We start from the raw sequence: 6,000 nt of genomic DNA on the forward strand, positions 1-6,000 counted from the left end.
AAGGGCAAAATCTGCTTTAATTTTTTTAAATTGACCATCACTGTGGGCTTGAGCACAGCAAACTCCCCATCCTTTGTAATCCTCATTCCTGGAGTTATTTTGGCTGTGCTGGGAGAAACAAGAGCAGAATTCCTGGGGTTTAAAGCCAGGAGTAACTAAAAATCGACAGGACTTACTGAAATAGATAGATCTGTGGATTACTATATTTATAATATGCATGTTCATTATGGGCCATTTGCTTAAGAGTTGGGCTCAGTGATCCTTGTGGGTCTCTTCTAACTCAGAATATGCTGTGGATATTTATCCTATAGGAAGATATCTCCTGTATAAACTACCCAGGCTCACATTTCCCAAGTAGCAAAGGCACAGTGTTCCAAGGATTAAATATCTCCATTAAAAAAATAAAAAAAAACAAAACAGCGCAAAACACACCAACAAAAAAGGAGACAAGTTCTATTTTTGATCAGATTTTATCTAACTTCACCATTCAGTTCTTGCTGCTCCTGGTGGCTTTTTCAGCTGCTATCACATTTCTGTGCTGCTTCAAGAGTGTTATCAAGCCATCCTTTAACTGCTTTGCGAGGAGCCAAATCTCCTCTTTGATGAGCTGGAACTCTAAAGGAAACGGAACAGCAGATTTGGGGAACAGCTCCCAGCCCTTAATTGTCGTGCCTTCAATAATCCGAGCGATTCTGATCAGTTATTTGGGGTTTTGTTTGAAAATGGGAGCAGTTCGGAGCAATCCAAGCCTTGATTTTGGCTCGTAAATCAGGGCTGGTGGAAGGGAGGGAGCAGAGGCAGCAGGGAACGGCACTGCTCAGGTTTTGCTGACTTCAATAATAAAAGCTGCCACCCCAAAGGAAGGAGAAGCATTCGGCGTGCAAAGGGAATAAAAATATGAACTCATCCCGCCTAATGGCTCTGAGAAGTAATAGAAAGATATGCATAGATTATTTTGAGTCTTAAAGAAAAGAGGGATGCATCCAATTTGCATTAAATGTTGCTGGTAATCTTAGGGGGAAGAGATTTCCTTGGAAACACAGGGATCATTACAGGAGGGGAGGGGAGGGTTTGTCCTTGAGCAAAGTTTCCTTTGGATCCCATTAAACCTTGGCTCTGCTGGGCTTGGCTGATGATCCAAACTCCCAGAGCTGCTTTTGGTGTGGAGCTGTGCTCCAGGAGAGGGGAATGAAGGGTGTGAGCAGCTCCTGGAGCCGGGAGATGGAGCAGATCCCAGTGGGAAGGCACAACAGGAGCCCCCTCCCTCCTCCTTAAACTCTGCTCGCTCAGCGTGGCCCTGCAGAGGGGCAGGAAGGGCAGGAAGGGGCAGAAAGGGGCAGGAAGGGGCAGGAAGGGGCAGGAAGGGGGCAGGAAGGGGGCAGGAAGGGGGAAGGAAGGGAGAAGGAAGGGGGCAGGAAGGGGGCAGGAAGGGGGCAGGAAGGGGGCAGGAAGGGGCAGGAAGGGGGCAGGAAGGGGGCAGGAAGGGGGAAGGAAGGGGGAAGGAAGGGGGAGGAAGGGAGAAGGAAGGGGGCAGGAAGGGGCAGGAAGGGGGCAGGAAGGGAGCAGGAAGGGAGAAGGAAGGGGGCAGGAAGGGAGAAGGAAGGGGACAGGAAGGGGGCAGGAAGGGGGCAGGAAGGGGGAAGGAAGGGAGCAGGAAGGGAGCAGGAAAGGGGAAGGAAGGGGCAGGAAGGGAGAAGGAAGGGGGCAGGAAGGGGGCAGGAAGGGAGCAGGAAGCCCCTGGGTGTCCCCACAACCTCTGGGGAGGCTAAAGCTGGGATTTAACCCTGGGGCCTGAGATTAGAACTGAGATTTTGCCTAGTTCCTGAATCCCCTCTGATTTTCTGGGACAGAGCTATTCCAGGCATGGAATTAGAGCTGCTGGTGTGCAGGGTGTGCATCCCATCTGTTCCAAAGATCCAGACCCCCTCCTGTATTCCCATCCTTCCCAAAAACCCACACCCATCCCTGTATTCCCACCCTTCCCAAAGATCCAGACCCCCTCCTGTATTCCCATCCTTCCCAAAAACCCACACCCAGCCCTGTATTCCCATCCTTCCCAAAGATCCCAGACCCAATCCTGTATTCCCATCCCTCCCAAAGATCCAAAGCCAGCCCTGCCCAGCTGTGCATCCAATCCTTCCCAAAGATCCAGGTCCAGTCCTGTATTCCCATCCTTCCCAAAGATCCAGACCCAGTCCTGTATTCCCACTGTTCCCAAAAATCCAAACCCAATCCTGTATTCCCATCCCTCCCAAAGATCCCAGACCCCCTCCTGTATTCCCATCCTTCCCAAAAACCCACACCCAGCCCTGTATTCCCATCCTTCCCAAAGATCCAGGTCCAGCCCCGTATTCCCACCTCTCCCAAAGATCTAGACCCAGTCCTGTATTCCCATCCCTCCCAAAGATCCAGACCCAGTCCTGTATTCCCACCCTTCCCAAAGATCCAAACCCAATCCTGTATTCCCATCCTTCCCAAAGATCCAGACCCAGTCCTGTATTCCCATCCTTCCCAAAGATCCAGACCTAACTCTGTATTCCCATGCCTCCCAAAATCCCCTCCCCACCCTTTTCCACCTCCTGTCACTCCTGGCTCCTCCCACCCCGCAGCCTCCCTGAGCTGGATGTTCATTTGCTAATTACCCGTGCCTTGGCTTGTTTTAATATCATTGTTATTATTATTCTTATTATTATTATTATTATTACTACTGCTCCTACAATCATTTACCAGAGAAGTTCTCTCCCTCCTCCTCCTCCTCGCCCAAACACAAACACATTTTTATCGACACGGCCGACATGATTGCACTTGTGCTGTTATGTTTTATTTATTTCCATATAGGTTTGATGCTGTTGCAGTTTCTCATTTCTGCCTGATGCATTATTCATGATTTATACAATATTGGAGCTCGTGGAGGACACCCTCAGTTTATTGGCTCTGCTCTCCTTTTCTGGGTGTATAAAAATAAAACATGGCAAGCTCTTTCTCCTGCCACGTTCTGCTGTTTGCAGGGAAACAATAGCAATAATATCAGGTTAAAATCATTGCTAATTCTACTTTTGACACCTTGGAAGCTGAAACAGAATTGAAATTAGGGGTTCTTTTAGTTATTGGTGTGTATTAACTTCTCATCAATGCTTTTAGGCCAAATTCTGAGATTCAGAACGTCAAGGATGTTTAAGTTACTCTAAGGTTGTTTACAATTTCTTTCCTCATTTGATTTGTTCAGCCCCAAATGGTCCAGATGAGCTGAGAATTTGGAGCCGCAGGCACTTTTCTCTCCAATCCCCAGTTAAACCGAGCTCTCCTTGAGCTCTCCCCAGGTGAAATTTTAAATCGCACCACAAGGGAAGGAGCAGGGAGCCCAGAGGAGGGACTGGTGATGGGCTTGATTTGTTTTCTCAAGGAGCCCCTGCAGTTTCTGGACACGGCTGCCACCCCAAATCTCATTCCAGAACCTCTAACAAGGGCAGGAGCCTGAAATCCCAACCCAAAGTGCCCATTATTTCCTGTCTTTAATTTAATTTCCTTTATTTAATTTCCTGCCATTCCTGTAGAACTTGTGACACCGCTGGCAGGGACTGCAGTCAAAGTCCTGCACATTTATTTCGCCTTTCCAAATTCAGTGCCCAGTCCAGCTCTGGCCTTGTTTTGGGGAGATGAAATCCTCGCAGCCCTGCCGGAACTCACCCTGGGTCAGGGGTGGCTCCGTGTGCTGGAAAAGTCTCTCCTCCAACCCGAGCTCCCAAAGAAAGGCTCAGCAGTCTCTGTTGTTGGTCTCAAGGCAGTTTATTGCAAGTTATCTCAAAGATTTTCTCCTCGGGCTGCTGTGGTTTGCTCAGAGCTCAGGCAGAGGCACACACACACCCTGACATCCTCTCTGACCCCGACTGCTTCTTCTCTCCCACCCAGGGCTGCTGCTCTCTTTTATATGGTACATTACGTGTGACATGGTTACAGTTTTTCCCAGTGCCTATTACCTATATTAAATGGTGATTTTCTATCTTTTATATGTACATTACATGTTACATGTTTACAGTTTTCCCCAATGCCTATTACCTATATTAAATGGTGCTTTTCTATCTTTTATATGGTACATTACGTGTTACATGGTTACAGTTTTCCCCAATGCCTATTACCTATATTAAATGGTGATTTTCTATCTTTTATATGGTACATTACATGTTACATGTTTACAGTTTTCCCCAATGCCTATTACCTATATTAAATGGTGATTTTCTATCTTTTATATGTACATTACGTGTTACATGTTTACAGTTTTTCCCCAATGCCTATTACCTATATTAAATGGTGCTTTTCTACTCTAAACCAATCTGTGAGTGCCAACATCACCAAGAACAGGGAGGTGAGGAAGGAGAAAGAGGGAGGACAGGGCAGGCCCAAATCCCAAATCCATCTTAAACCCTCTGACCCCCGTGTACAAAACCAAACCCCCCCTGTACAGCACTCAGAAATTCTTCCCTCTACTTTGTGACCACTTCTGCTCTAATATCTAAAATTTGTGACTTCTTGTTCTCCCTGCAAGGTTGGTAAATCGTTCCATGGCTCAAACCCAAAATCACAGCTGTTTGCAGCTGCCTGCCAGGGTCTCAAATGCTTCTGACCTGGGCCTGGAACCTCCAGAAATGTCTGAGGGACATTTTGAGTTCCCACAGCAGCACTCTTCTCCCAAATACCAAATCCCTGAGCGCCCAGGGCACCCCCTGTGCCCCCCTCACCTGCAGGGCTCTGTGCCAAGGTGGGAGGATTCCCCTCACTCCAGCCAGGAGAAAACTTTCTGGCATTACTGACGGGAGCACATCGCAGGCAGACCTTGGTGTAACTGATTTAATGACTCCCTCCTCTGCTCCCTCCCTCTCTGGCCTGCTCCGTGGCTAATTTCTGTTTTATTAGAGCTGCTGGCCCTCCAAGCTTTTTATGGCATTAGCACAAACTTCTCCGGATGAGCACGACCCCATAAATCAGGGCAATAAATCCAGAGAAATTCGGGGAAGTTACGCTCAGATCTATTTGCCCTCTATCTCTTGAGCCAACTCCTCTCCTTGAACAACTGTGCCAGGCCATGAAAAAAGAGATTTAAATGTCAGCCAGAGCCTTAAAGTCTGCAAGGGGCTGAGTCTGGGGTTCAGAAGGGGAGGAATTCAGCAGGAGAGGGGGAAGGTGGCACGAGCAGCACCTGCCAGGGAGGGTTCCTGATTCATCCAGTGATCTCCTAGCTTAGCAGGATTTTCCCCTTCTTTTCATGGGCCCTGGAGGGTTCCTGATATTCATCCAGCTCTCTCCTGCTGGTTTGGGAGGATTTTCCCTTTCCTCTTGTGGGTCAGGGAGGATTCCTGATATTCATCCAGCTCTCTCCTGGTTTAGGAGGATTTTCCCCATCTTGTCATGGGCCAGAGAGGGTTCCTGATGTTCATCCAGTTCTCTCCTGCTGGTTTAAGATTATTTTCCCCTTCATCTCATGGGCCGGAGAGGGTTCCTAATTAATTCAGTTTTCTCCTGATGGTTTAGGAGGATTTTTCCCATTCTCTCTTGGGCCAGGGAGGGTTCCTGATGTTCATTCTGGTTTAGGAGGATTTTTCCCATTCTCTCTTGGGCCAGGGAGGGTTCCTGATGTTCATTCTGGTTTAGGAGGATTTTTCCCATTCTCTCTTGGGCCAGGGAGGGTTCCTGATGTTCGTGCTGGTTTAGGAGGATTTTTCCCATCCTCTCAGGGCCATGAGCTGCTGGCCCTGCAGTGTGGGAACCGCTTGGGTTCCAGGCAGGTGTGGGTGCTCCAGGTGTGCTCCAGGTGTGCTCCAGGTGTGCTCCAGGTGTGCTCTGTGTGATTTGGAGATGGGCAGGCAGAGCCAGCAGCGAGGGCTGGGTCAGACCTGCCCAGAGCAGCAGCCTGAGCTCCAAGTGCAAATTCCCCAGTAAAGAGCTGGGTGTGATTTCCGTGGTGAGGGCTGAGGGAACGGAGCTTCCTGAGCTTCCTGAGCTTCC

The sequence above is a fragment of the Lonchura striata genome, chromosome 32 (genome assembly GCF_046129695.1).
Source record: "Lonchura striata isolate bLonStr1 chromosome 32, bLonStr1.mat, whole genome shotgun sequence".
In the NCBI taxonomy this organism is placed as follows: Eukaryota; Metazoa; Chordata; class Aves; order Passeriformes; family Estrildidae; genus Lonchura; species Lonchura striata.